We start from the raw sequence: 14,430 nt of genomic DNA, 5'->3' as shown, positions 1-14,430 counted from the left end.
CAATCAAATCTTTTTCAAAATCAATTTCTTTCCATTTTCAAAGATACTTACTATCAATTAATGATTTGATTCAACATTTCAAGTATGTTGCCTTTTCTGTTGAGAAAGGTTTAATGTTTGAATCATATCTTTTCTTGTTAGCCAAGTTTTTAATTTTCAAAATCAAATCTTTTTAAAAATGTTTTTCAAATCATATCTTCTCAATCACAATTTTTTTTAAAACCAATCATATCTTCTTAACCACATCTTTTTCAAAATAGTTTTCAATCAAATCTTTTTGATTTCTAATTTCAAAATCTTTTTCCAAAAATCACTTGATTCCTTTTCCATTTTCATTTTCGAAAATTAAGTAATGTTTTTCAAAAATGTTTTCAAAATTTTTCACTTAATTTTCGAAAATCACTTCCCTCCTTCTCACATCCTTCTATTTATGGACTAACACTATCCCTTAATGCAAAATTCGAACTCCATCTTCTTTGATAAGTTCGAATTTTCTACTTCTGTCTTCTACTCTTCTTTTCCTCTGACACTTCAGGGAATCTCTATACTGTGACATAGAGGATTCCACATTCTCTTGTTCCCTTCTCTTTCTTATGAGCAGGAGCAAAGACAAAAATATCCTTGTTGAGACTGATCCTGAACCTGAAAGGACCTTGAAGAGAAAGCAAAGAGAAGCCAAAGCACAACTCTCTTTAGAGGACCTGACCGAATTCTTCAAAGAAGAAGAACCTATGGCAGCCGAAAACAACAACAATGCTAACAATGCAAGGAAGGTGCTGGGTGACTTCACTGCACCTACTCCCGATTTCTATGGGAGAAGCATCTCTATCCCTGCCATTGGAGCAAACAACTTTGAGCTTAAGCCTCAATTAGTTTCTCTAATGCAACAGAATTGCAAGTTCCATGGACTTCCATTGGAAGATCCTCATCAGTTTTTAGCTGAATTCTTGCAAATCTGTGACACTGTCAAGACTAATGGGGTTGACCCTGAGGTCTACAGACTTATGCTATTCCCTTTTGCTGTAAGAGACAGAGCTAGAACATGGTTGGACTCTCAACCTAAAGAAAGCCTGGACTCTTGGGAAAAGCTAGTCAATGCCTTCTTGGCAAAGTTCTTTCCACCTCAAAAATTGAGTAAGCTTAGAGTGGAAGTCCAAACCTTCAGACAGAAGGAAGGAGAATCCCTCTATGAAGCTTGGGAAAGATACAAACAATTAATTAGAAAGTGTCCTTCTGATATGCTTTCTGAATGGAGCATCATAGGTATCTTCTATGATGGTCTCTCTGAACTATCCAAGATGTCTTTGGATAGCTCTGCTGGAGGGTCTCTTCACTTGAAGAAGACGCCTACAGAAGCTCAAGAGCTAATTGAAATGGTTGCAAATAACCAATTCATGTACACTTCTGAAAGAAATCCTGTGAACAATGGGACTAGTCAGAAGAAAGGAGTTCTTGAGATTGACACTCTGAATGCCATATTGGCTCAGAACAAAATATTGACTCAACAAGTCAATATGATTTCTCAAAGTCTGTCTGGAATGCAAAATGCACCAGGCAGTACTAAAGAAGCTTCATCTGAGGAAGAAGCCTATGATCCTGAGAACCCTTCAATGGAAGAGGTGAATTACATGGGAGAACCCTATGGAAACACATATAATCCTTCATGGAGAAATCATCCAAATTTTTCATGGAAGGATCAACAGAGACCCCAACAAGGTTTCAACAATAATAATGGTGGAAGAAACAGGTTTAGCAATAGCAAGCCTTTTCCATCATCTTCTCAGCAACAGACAGAGAATTCTAAGCAGAATACCTCTGACTTAGCAACCATGGTCTCTGATATGATCAAAACCACTCAAAGTTTCATGACTAAAACAAGGTCCTCCATTAGAAATTTGGAGGGACAAGTGGGGCAGCTGAGCAAGAAAATTACTGAACTCCCTCCTAGTACTCTTCCAAGCAATACAGAAGAAAATCCAAAAGGAGAGTGCAAAGCCATCAACATGGCCGAATTTGGAGAGGAGGAAGAGGCAGTGAACGCCACTGAGGAAGGCCTCACTGGGCGTCCACTGGCCTCCAATGAGTTCCCCAATGAGGAACCATGGGAATCTGAGGCTCAAACTGAGACCATAGAGATTCCATTGGACTTACTTCTGCCATTCATGAGCTCTGATGAGTATTCTTCCTCTGAAGAGGATGAATATGTCACTGAAGAGCAAGTTGCTAAATACCTTGGAGCAATCATGAAGCTAAATGACAAGTTATTTGGAAATGAGACCTGGGAGGATGAACCCCCTTTGCTCACCAAAGAACTGGATGACTTGTCTAGGCAGACACTGCCTCAAAAGAGACAGGATCCTGGGAAGTTTTCAATACCTTGTACCATAGGCACCATGACCTTCAAGAAGGCTTTGTGTGACTTAGGGTCAAGTGTAAACCTCATGCCTCTCTCTGTAATGGAGAAGTTAGGGATCTCTGAGGTACAAGCTGCAAAAATCTCACTGGAGATGGCAGACAACTCAAGAAAACAAGCCCATGGACTTGTAGAGGATGTTCTGGTTAAGGTTGAAGACCATTACATCCCTACTGATTTCATAGTCCTAGAGACTGGGAAGTGCATGGATGAATCCATCATCCTTGGCAGACCCTTCCTAGCCACAGCAAAGGCTGTGATTGATGTTGATAGAGGGGAGTTGATCATTCAAGTGAATGAAGAATCCTTGGTGTTTAAGGCCCAAGGATATCCCTCTGTCATCATGGAGAGGAAGCATGAAGAGCTTCCCTCAAAACAGAGCCAAACAGAGCCCCCACAGTCAAACTCTAAGTTTGGTGTTGGGAGGCCACAACCAAACTCTAAGTTCGGTGTTGAACCCCCACATTCAAACTCTAAGTTTGGTGTTGGGAGGTCCCAACATAGCTCTGAACATTTCTGAGGCTCCATGAGAGTCCCCTGTCAAGCTAATGACATTAAAGAAGCGCTTGTTGGGAGGCAACCCAATGTTATATTTTCTCTATTTTCTTTTGTTATTTTATCTTTTTTGTAGGTTGATGATCATAAGAAATCACAAAATCAATGAAAAAAGCAAAAACAGAATAAAAAACAGGAAGAAAAATAGCACACCCTGGAGGACGCACCTACTGGCGTTTAAATGCCAGTAAGGTTAGCAGGTGGGCGTTTAACGCCTAGTCTGACACCATTCTGGGCGTTTAACGCCAGAAATAGGCACCAGACTGGCGTTAAACGCCAGAAAAGGGCAAGAAGTTGGCGTTAAACGCCAGAAATGGGCACCAGCCCGGCGTTTAACGCCAGAATTGGCACAAAACGAGATTTTGCTTGCCATTTGGTGCAGGGATGACTTTTCCTTGACACCTCAGGATCTGTGGACCCCACAGGATCCCCACCTACCCTACCACTCTCTCTCCTCTTCACCCATTCACCAATCACCTCAACACCTCTTCCCAAAAAACCCCTCACCTATCAAATCCCTTCTTTCTCTTCACCACTCACATCCATCCTTCATAAAACCCCACCTACCTCACCATTCAAATTCAAACCACTTTCCCACCCAAACCCACCCTCAAATGGCCGAACCCTACCCTTCCCCTCTCCTATATAAACCCTCCTTCACTCCTTCATTTTCACACAACTTAAACACCATTTCTCTCCCCTTTGGCCGAACACAAAGCCATTCCCTTTCTCCTCCTTTCTTCTTCTTCTACTCTCTTCTTTCTTCCTTTGCTCGAGGACGAGCAAACATTTTAAGTTTGGTGTGGTAAAAGCATTGCTTTTTGTTTTTCCATAACCATTTATGGCATCCAAGGCCGGAGAAACCTCTAGAAAGAGGAAAGGGAAGGCAAAAGCTTCCACCTCCGAGTCATGGGAGATGGAAAGATTCATCTCAAGGGTGCATCAAGACCACTTCTATGAAGTTGTGGCCTTGAAGAAGGTGATCCCCGAGGTCCCTTTTTCACTCAAAAAGGGTGAATATCCGGAGATCCGACATGAGATCCGAAGAAGAGGTTGGGAAGTTCTTACCAACCCCATTCAACAAGTCGAAATCTTGATGGTTCAAGAGTTCTATGCCAATGCATGGATCACCAAGAACCATGACCAAAGTGTGAACCCGGATCCAAAGAATTATCTTACTATGGTTCGGGGGAAATACTTGGATTTCAGTCCGGAAAGTGTAAGGTTGGCATTCAACTTGCCCATGATGCAAGGAGATGAACATCCTTACACTAGAAGGGTCAACTTTGATCAAAGGTTGGACCAAGTCCTCACAGTCATATGTGAAGAGGGCGCCCAATGGAAGAGAGATTCAAGAGGGAAGCCGGTTCAATTGAGAAGGCATGACCTCAAACCCGTGGCTAGAGGATGGTTGGAGTTTATCCAACACTCAATCATTCCCACTAGCAACCGGTCCGAAGTTACCATAGACCGGGCTATCATGATTCATAGCATCATGATTGGAGACGAAATAGAGGTTCATGAGGTTATAGCCCAAGAACTCTATAAGGTGGCGGACAAGTCCTCTACCTTGGCAAGGTTAGCCTTTCCTCACCTCATTTGTCACCTCTGTTATTCAGTTGGAGTTGACATAGAGGGAGACATCCCCATTGATGAGGACAAGCCCATCACTAAGAAGAGGATGGAGCACACAAGAGACCCCACTCATCATGAGATCCCTGAGATATCTCAAGGGATGCACTTTCCTCCACAAAACTATTGGGAGCAACTAAACACCTCCCTAGGAGAATTGAGTTCCAACATGGGACAACTAAGGGTGGAGCACCAAGAACACTCCATCATCCTCCATGAAATTAGAGAAGATCAAAGAATCATGAGGGAGGAGCAACAAAGACAAGGAAAAGACATTGAGGAGCTCAAGCACTCCATAGGATCTTCAAGAGGAAGAAAGAGCCGCCATCACTAAGGTGGACCCGTTCCTTGATTTCCTTGTTCTTTATTCTTCTGTTTTTCGAATTTTTTGTGCTTATGTCTATCCATGTTTGTGTCTTGTGATCATTAGTGTCTTAGTGTCTATGCCTTAAAGTTATGAATGTCCTATGAATCCATCACCTTTCTTGAATAAAAATGTGCTTAATTGAAAAAGAAAAGAATTGCATGAATTTTGAATTTTATAACAGTTTAATTATTTTGATGTGGTGGCAATATTTTTGTTTTCTGAATGTATGCTTAAACAGTGCATATGTCTTTTGAATTTGTGGTTCATGAATGTTGGCTCTTGAAAGAATGATGAAAAAGGAGACATGTTACTGAGGATCTGAAAAATCATTAAAATGATTCTTGAAGCAAGAAAAAGCAATGAATATTAAAAAAAAAACGAAAAAAAAAAGAGAAGAAAGAAAGAAAAAGAAAAAAATAAAGTTGTGATCCAAGGCAAAAAGAGTGTGCTTAAGAACCCTGGACACCTCTAATTGGGGACTCTAGCAAAGCTGAGTCACAATCTTAAAAGGTTCACCCAATTATGTGTCTGTGGCATGTATGTATCCGGTGGTAATACTGGAAGACAGAGTGCTTTGGGCCACGGCCAAGACTCAATAAGTAGCTATGTTCAAGAATCATCATACTCTACTAGGAGAATCAATAACACTATCTGGATTCTAAGTTCCTAAAGAAGCCAATCATTTTGAATTTCAAAGGATAGAGTGAGATGCCAAAACTGTTCAGAGGCAAAAAGCTAAAAGCCCCGCTCATCTAATTAATACTGATCTTCATAGATGTTTTTGGAATTCAGTGCATATTCTCTTCTTTTTATCTTATTTGACTTTCAGTTGCTTGAGGACAAGCAACAATTTAAGTTTGGTGTTGTGATGAGCGGATAATTTGTACGCTTTTTGGCATTGTTTTTAGTATGTTTTTGGTATGATCTAGTTAGTTTTTAGTATATTTTTATTAGTTTTTAGTTAAAATTCACTTTTCTAGACTTTACTATGAGTTTGTGTGTTTTTCTGTGATTTCAGGTATTTTCTGGCTGAAATTGAGGGACCTGAGCAAAAATCTGATTCAGAGACCAAAAAGGACTGCAGATGCTGTTGGATTCTGACCTCCCTGCACTCGAAGCGGATTTTCTGGAGCTACAGAAGCCCAATTGGCGCGCTCTCAACGGCGTTGGAAAGTAGACATCCTGGGCTTTCCAGCAATATATGATAGTCCATACTTTGCCCAAGATTGGATGGCCCAAATCGGCGTTCAAAGTCACCCTCAGGAATTCCAGCGTTAAACGCCGGAACTGGCACCAAAATGGGAGTTAAACGCCCAAACTGGCATAAAAGCTGGCGTTTAACTCCAAGAGGAGTCTCTACACGAAAATGCTTCATTGCTCAGCCCAAGCACACACCAAGTGGGCCCGGAAGTGGATTTTTATGTCATTTACTCATCTCTGTAAACCTTAGGCTACTAGTTTTCTATAAGTAGGACCTTTTACTATTGTATTTTCATCTTGGTTCTTCTGGTTCCCTCTCTGGGGCCGAGGCCAATGATCACTTTTGTTCTTATGTATTCTCAACGGTGGAGTTTCTACACACCATAGATTAAGGTGTGGAGCTCTGCTGTACCTCGAGTATTAATGCAATTACTATTGTTCTTCCATTCAATTCCGCTTGTTCTTGTTCTAAGATATCACTTGTTCTTCAACTTGATGAATGTGATGATCCGTGACACTCATCATCATTCTCACCTATGAACGTGTGACTGACAACCACCTCCGTTCTACCTTCGATTGGGTGAATATCTCTTGGATTCCTGATTGCACGATGCATGGTTGATCGCCTGACAACCGAGTGCTCGCCTGACAACCGAGCCAACCATTCCGTGAAATCAGAGTCTTCGTGGTATAGGCTAGAACTGATGGCGGCATTCAAGAGAATCCGGAAGGTCTAACCTTGTCTGTGGTATTCTGAGTAGGATTCAATGATTGAATGACTGTGACGTGCTTCAAACTCCTAGCAGGCGGGGCGTTAGTGACAGACGCAAAAGAATCGCTGGATTCTATTCCGGCCTGACCGAGAACCGACAGACGATTAGCCATGCTGTGACAGAGCATAGGAACATTTTCACTGAGAGGATGGGAGGTAGCCACTGACAACGGTGAAACCCTACATAAGCTTGCCATGGAAAGGAGTAAGAAGGATTGGATGAAGACAGTAGGAAAGCAGAGAGACGGAAGGGAAGGCATCTTCATGCGCTTATCTAAAGTTCCTACCAATGAATTACATAAGTATCTCTATCTTTATCTTTTATGTTTTTATGCGTTCATCACCATATCCATTTGAGTTTGCCTAACTAAGATTTACAAGATGACCATAGCTTGCTTCATACTAACAATCTCCGTGGGATCGACCCTTACTCGCGTAAGGTTTATTACTTGGACGACCCAGTGCACTTGCTGGTTAGTTGTGCGAAGTTGTGTAATGCCATGGTATTGAACACCAAGTTTTTGGGGTTCATGACCGGGGATTATGAGAGTTGTGAAAAGTATTGTTCACAATTTCGCGCTATCACACGGGTTGTGCGAGTGAACAGATTCTAAAAGTTTTGCAACCTGTGCATACGCACACCCCTGTGCTTACGTACACATTTTAAAATTTCCTGGGCGTGCGACGCACAGGCCCCTGTGCGGCCGCACACGTCCTGTTTCTCAAATTTACTTGTTTTTCAACTATTTTACCTTCCTAACAAGGTTGTAAGCTTCTTTAACACCATTTTAAGATTGTTAGGCCTAGTTATGAGTATTAGAACATGGGATAGAACTTAAGGGTTCAAGTACTTGAATTTACGATAAATTAGAAAACGGAGGCCTAGGTTTTTGGTGTGCTAGGAAGGGTTTGACGTTAGGTAAAGGATGATTAATATATGAGATGAGGAATGATGAACTATTGGTATTGGAAACTGAGTTATGAATGGACAGTGGTTGAAATGAGTCGGGGACTCGGATTGAGATGTTGGATCTCTGTATACTAAAAATATTTTTGAAAACCACTGAAATAATATTTTTATATGATATTATGAGATGCTATACGCTTGGCAGGGACGGTGGTTAATCCCGCCTGTCGAGGTAGCGGCGGTGGCGTAAGGACGGTGGTTAATCCCGCTTACGTTGAAATGTGAGGTTTGAGGCAGAGTATCCCGCTCGCATCCCTTCAGATCTATAGGGCGTGCAGGCGCCAGTACCTGGACAGTGATCTGGGCACTATATCTCGGAGGTTCCCATATGAGAAATCTGAAGGGCGACGTCTCCATGGAGATGTGTCGGGTTGGTAGTTGAACCGACAATGTGATATCACGGCCAATAGGGCAGGCATTCATCATATGCATTTTCTATCTGTTTGTATGCTTTGTTTACTTGTAATGGCTTGCCTAATTGAATAACATGTTTACTTGCTATCTGAATTAATTGCCTTATATGCTTCTACTTGTGTTTTACTTGCATTGTATATTACTTGTGTTTTCTGCTGGGATTGAGGATGTTTGGAAGGTGTTGGCAATGGGATCGCATGGAGGATCGGTTGGTGAAGGCTGTGGAACAGTGGTGTTTGAGTAGAATAGAAATCCCCTAAGATAGATAACCTGGTTTATTTAAGTCAAAGTTGGTATATTATGCTTAATTGTTTTAGAATACTTTAAGTTAAATCTGGTGATGGATATGAAGTTTAGGATTGCCTTTGGCGTCTTGGGGTCTTATATCCTACATCACTGGGAACTATTACCATACTGAGAACCTCTGGTTCTCATACCATATCTTTGTTGTATTTTTCAGATGCAGGTCGCAACTCACCTCGGTGAGTTGCTTTGGATGGTGACAGCAGCGGAGGATCTTGGATTCTTTTGGAGTCTTTTTGGTTCATTTTGTTTATACATCTCTCCTTTTCTATTTTGTCTTTGCCTAGAGGCTTGTATTATGAGAGAAAAACTTGTATAAGCTGTTTTCAAACTGTCAGGTTTCTATATGGTCTGTATATGGCTAGCCGGCTTAAACTGTGCGAGCCGTGGCTAGATTCTTATGATATTACACTCTATTTATTTTGTTATATCATCTCTATATCTTGTGCCTTAAGCTAGTAGCTTCATCAGTACATTTTGCACTGTTCAAATCCTATTTTGAGCTATATTCTTCATCGGGCTTCTAGATATTAATAATTCCTTCTATATATGACATGTATGAGCTTAGAACTGTCGTAATCTCTTATTAACCTTTGCTTTACGGCGCGAGGTAAGGCTTAGGCTAATTAGGGTGTTACACAGGATGCTTCTTATGATATGAGCAGTGGCTTCCATCAAGGTGAGACCAATGACTATGGCCAGTATACTCCTGAGTAGGTTAAACTCATGGACAACTCTTCCAAAAATTCCAATAATGATCCCTATGCTAAGACATTTCATCAGGGATGGAGGAATCACCACAACTTTGGGTGGAGAGACCAATCTCAGAGGCAACCAAACTTCAACGATTCTTAGGGCGATTTTAATCAGAATAATTTTAATAACCGTCAATTTCTAGCCTCTCAGCCACAACAGGCGTCCACATAGTCTCAGAGTACTCCTGACTTAGCCTCTATAGTTGTTGAACTCTGTAAGAGCACTTACAGTTTTATACAGGAGACTAGAGCTTCACTTCTGAACTTGGAGGTACAAGTAGGTCAGTTAAGTAAGTAAATACCTGAGAGATCTCCTAACACTCTTCTTAGTGACACCATGACTAATCCAAGAGAAAAGTGCAAGGCCGTCACCGTAGGAATTGAACCGGAGATGGTGGAGGAAGTACAAGTTGCTAAGGGGTCAGAGAAACCAGCAAGACTGAGGGTACCAAGGTACATGCCTAGAAACTCCAAAACGAGACCAAGGATGAGCAGTTCTCATAGTTCTCATAGTTGCGAATCAATATTCCTTTTGTTGATGTTCTGGAATATATGCCTCCCTATGTTAATTTCATAAAGAGCTTCCTCTCTAAGAAGAAGACTTTAAAGGGAGATGAGACAGTGGTCCTAACCAAGGAATGCAGTACATTAATTCAAAGCAAGTTGCCAAGGAAGATGCCAGATCCTGGGAGCTTTTAAATCCCCTGTACTATTGGGAACATCACTTTTGACAAAGCCCTATGTGATCTTGTTGCAAGCATTAATCTGATGCCCTTGTCTGTAATAAAGAAGCTATAAATCCAAGAGGCACAGCCAACAAGAGTAGCATTACAAATGACAGACAAATCTCTAAAACTGGCACATGGTGTAGTGAAGAATGTCTTGGTCAAGGTTGAAGATCTTTTCCTACATGCAGACTTTGTAGTCCTTGATATGGGAGAGGATAAGAATAGCTCCATCATCCTAGGAAGGCCGTTCCTAGCCACTGAGAGAGCTCTGGTTGATGTGGAGCAAGGTGAATTGGTTCTGAGGATGCATGAGGACTACTTGGTATTCAAGGATTTTAGACCCTCCCATCAGTCTAATGATGGAGGCACTGGTATGAAGAGTGAACTCACCAATTCGAGCCTACAAGGACCTTTGACTGAGGCAGAGCAAAGTTCGTAGCTCAAACCTCCTTTGGTGGGAGTCAAGATCATTTCCCCTGACATCAAACCTAAGTTTGGTGTTAGGTGTGCATCATCCACTAAGGAGGAGAGCCATAAGAAGAAGGTACCTAAGGGTTGGAGGAACAAGAAGATCCCCATTAAAGATTCCTCACCTGGAATGAAGGTGGTGTTTACTTAAAGTCCAATCCTGCCTTATACCATGAACAGGTTCCTATCTCTTGAGCATATTGAGTTAATCCATGAGAGCACAAGGAAGAAGTTCACAGCAAGAGGTGAAGAGCTGAGCACCTATGATCACCCCCTCCCTAGTGGGAGTTGACCGTCAAGCTAGTGATAGTAAAAAAATACTTGTTGGGAGGCAACCCAACACTGAGTATCCTTTGTTTTTTCTTTTAGTGTATTTTCTTTATCGTTGATTTTTATTATTCTTATTATTCATAGTTTTCCTTGGTTTAATCTTGTTTGTCATCGTGCAAAGTGTGCAGAACAGGGATAGGAGGACTCTGAAGGAGAAGCAGAATACCCTGAAAAACAGTTCACTCGAGTGCCTTGGCACTAAACGCCAGGAGGGTGTTTAACACTAGGTGGGCGTTTAACGCCCATGATGGGTATATTTCTCTAGGCACTTATACCTCATGGGGCGCTAAATGCCAGCTGGGCGTTTAGCGCCAAGCCTCAATTTAAAAAAGGGGGTCCAAGTCTGGTGTTAAACGCCAGGGGTGGCATTTAACAGCCAGATTGACATGAACAGTACCACGTTGTGGCGCTAAACGCTGGAACTGGCGTTTAGAGCCAACAACGTGAAATTCAAATTTTTGAAAAAGGGCTTCACTATTTTCAATGGCTAACACTTCACTCCCCTTTCCATTTGACCATTCAACTCTCTCTCCTCTCTCTCCCTTATCCACTATACCAAACACCCATCAAATCGCCTCCCACATCACTCAATCAACTCCCATCAATCCCACCACTTCTCTCTCCTCCTCAATACCCAACGGTTATACCCCCTCCCCATACACCTCTATTTCATTTCATTAATCCATCAACCCCCACAAATACCCGTGCCACCCCCTCCTCTCTATATAAACCCCACTTTGCTTCCCTTTCACCACACCTCAACTCCACCAACTTTCATTACCCTCTCTATCTTTCACCATTCTTCTTCTTACTTTCATTCCTTTTCTAGCCAAAGGCCTTACCTCTCTCCCCATCCATTAATAATTTTCACCTTTTTATCACCCCATTTCACACCTCCATTTTTCATTCTCCATTTTCCTTTCCATCCCTCCCCTTCCTTTTTCCACCATAACCGAACCCTACACCCCTCCTTCCTTTCCCATACATTTTCTTTTTTATTTTCACCATTTTATTATCATCACACCTTAACCTTTCTCATATACCCACTCTCTTCATCTTCTTCCTTGACCGCACCTGACTCACCTTCACTTTCTTCTTATTTCTCTTTTTCTTTGCTCGGGGATGAGTAAACCCTTAAGTTTGGTGTGCGATGCTCTGCTTTTCTTCATTTTCATATTTTCACATGGCACCCAAAACCAGTGAATCCTCCTTAAGAAAGAGGAAGGAAAAGGCTCCTGCTTCCGGGCCATATGACTTCACCTGGTTTTTCTCTAAAACCCACGACCATCACTTCAATGAAAAGTGTGAGAAAAAAGAAAGTGATCCCAAAGGTCTGCTTTGATCTGCAACCAGGCGAGTATCAAAAAATCTGAGACCAGATTCTAAGGAGTGGTTGGGAAGTTCTAACCAACCCCGTGACTGACCTGAGCATGCTTTTAGTCAGCGAGTTCTACGCCAATGCTTGGATGACTTACAAGCATGTCACAGGCCTGAACCCAAATCCGAAGAATTGGCGCACTATGGTCCAAGGGAACATCCTCGAGTTCAGTCCAAAGAGGGTGAGGAAGGTACTTCTGTTGTTGCCATCCAAAGATGACCCTCACTCTTACACTTAGAGGGTCAACATTGACCAGAGATTGGACAAGGTCCTTGCTGATATCTGCTTTCCCGGAGCACAGTGGAGAAGGAATTCTTGAGGTCAGGCATATTAGCTGGGCAGGAACGATCTGAGGCCAGTTGCTTGGGGATGGTTGGAGTTTATTCAATGCTTCATTATTCCTACTAGTAACTGGTCCGATATTACTATTGACCGAGTTGTGATGATTCACTATATCATGCTCAGTAATGAAGTGGAGGTACACCGTGTGATTCCTCAGGAGCTATACAAAATAGGTGAGAAGGCCTCCACTTCTACAAGATTGGCCTTTGCTCACCTCATATTCTGCTTGTGTGCGGATGCCCAAGTCCGCATTGAAGGTGATACCCCTATTGTTATAGACCTATCACTAGAAGGAGTATGGAGCATGCTAGGAAGCTTGGACATGCACCGCCACAGGAGGTAGTTCTCCCTCCTCAGTATGAGCAGCCTGAGATGTCTCAAGGATTCTATATCTCCTTTTGACTACTGGGATCATTTGACCACATCCATTGGGGAGCTGACATCATCTGTTGATTAGTTGAGGATTGAGCACCAGGACCACTCAACCTTCCTCTATCAGCAAGTGGAGGAGTGGTGCGGTATTTTATATACCCACAAACTAACCAACAAGTGCACCGGGTCGTACCAAGTAATACCTCAGGTGAGTGAGGGTCGATCCCACGAGGATTGATGGACTAAGCAACAATGGTTAAATGATTTACTTAGTTAGGCAAGCAGAAAATGGTTTTGAGATGTTCAAAAAGGTTTAAAAAGTGACTTCAAAATATCAGAAGGCATTAAGTAATTAAGCTGAAAATAAAATATTGGAGAAAACAATTAAGGCTTCAGTGTTATCTATTTTCTGAATTGATTTTTCTTACTAACTATTTTAATCATGCAAGATTTAATTCATGGCAAACTATATGTGACTAGACCCTAATTCCTTAGACCTTCCTAGTCTCCTCTAAAATTCATCAACTGCCAATTCCATGGTCAATTAATTCCAATTAGAGGGTGATGATCAAATTCCAGTTTATATGCCACAAGAATCCTAATTATCCAAAAATAAGGGGATTATATGTCACATATCCCATTAAATACAAACAATTAGAAATTCAGGATAATATATTTTCAAGCTGTTGTTCAAGTAAAGAGCTTTTCCAAGTTATACAAGAACTCAAGTAGAACATGGGTCATACTTTCGTTCCACCCAAATTCATAAAATAAAGAACGAAAAAAATTATTGAAATATGAATCAAAACATGAATTAAAATAGAAAAATAGTAGTATCAATCCATACAATAGACAGAGCTCCTAACCTTAACAATGGAGGTTTAGTTGCTCATGGTTCAGAGAAGAAAACTAGGATTCAGGTAAACTTTAAAGTACGGAATGTAAATTTGTATAGAATTCCCTAATGGAATCCCCCGGAATCCCCTTAATGAAGAAAAGTTTCTCCTTTTTATAACTAATCCTAATTAATTTAAAATCTAATATCTAAAATTAAGATAATATCTTTTCCTATTTTCAAATTCAAATTTGAATCAGAATCAATTAAATAATCCAAGTCTTATAACGTGGGGACCACTTGGCTTCACTGGATCCGCGCCAAACTTGGCAGAGAGCTGTGCCTTACTTGAGTGCCAAAATGGGGCCGAGAAATCGCCCCTAGCGTTTTCTTCGTTTTCTGCACGTGGCACATGTCACGCGTACGCTGATGCGTGAGCATCTTTTCTATCTTTTCCTAGTGAATTTGCATATAATTTGTTGCGTTTAATCAAGAATTAATTATATTTTAGCCACTATGGATGCTATTTTGAGTTTTGTGCAATACTGTTTATTTTAGGTAGCCTTCGACTAGATTTGATGGAGTTTCTGCAGCACAAG

At 41.4% G+C, this 14,430-nt stretch overlaps 1 non-coding gene across 1 annotated transcript; it reads right to left on the bottom strand.

The window, feature by feature from the left end:
* Positions 1-1,136: 1,136 nt before the first annotated feature.
* On the bottom strand, positions 1,137-1,244 carry LOC112716932 (small nucleolar RNA R71). The gene has a single exon (XR_003160525.1). It is a non-coding gene; the product is annotated as a small nucleolar RNA R71 (small nucleolar RNA).
* Between the last annotated feature and the right edge of the window lie 13,186 nt (positions 1,245-14,430).

This window comes from Arachis hypogaea, chromosome 1 (genome assembly GCF_003086295.3).
Source record: "Arachis hypogaea cultivar Tifrunner chromosome 1, arahy.Tifrunner.gnm2.J5K5, whole genome shotgun sequence".
Taxonomy (NCBI): Eukaryota; Viridiplantae; Streptophyta; class Magnoliopsida; order Fabales; family Fabaceae; genus Arachis; species Arachis hypogaea.
Note: the sequence above shows the minus strand (reverse complement) of the source record. Positions and strands in the feature narration are given on the sequence as shown.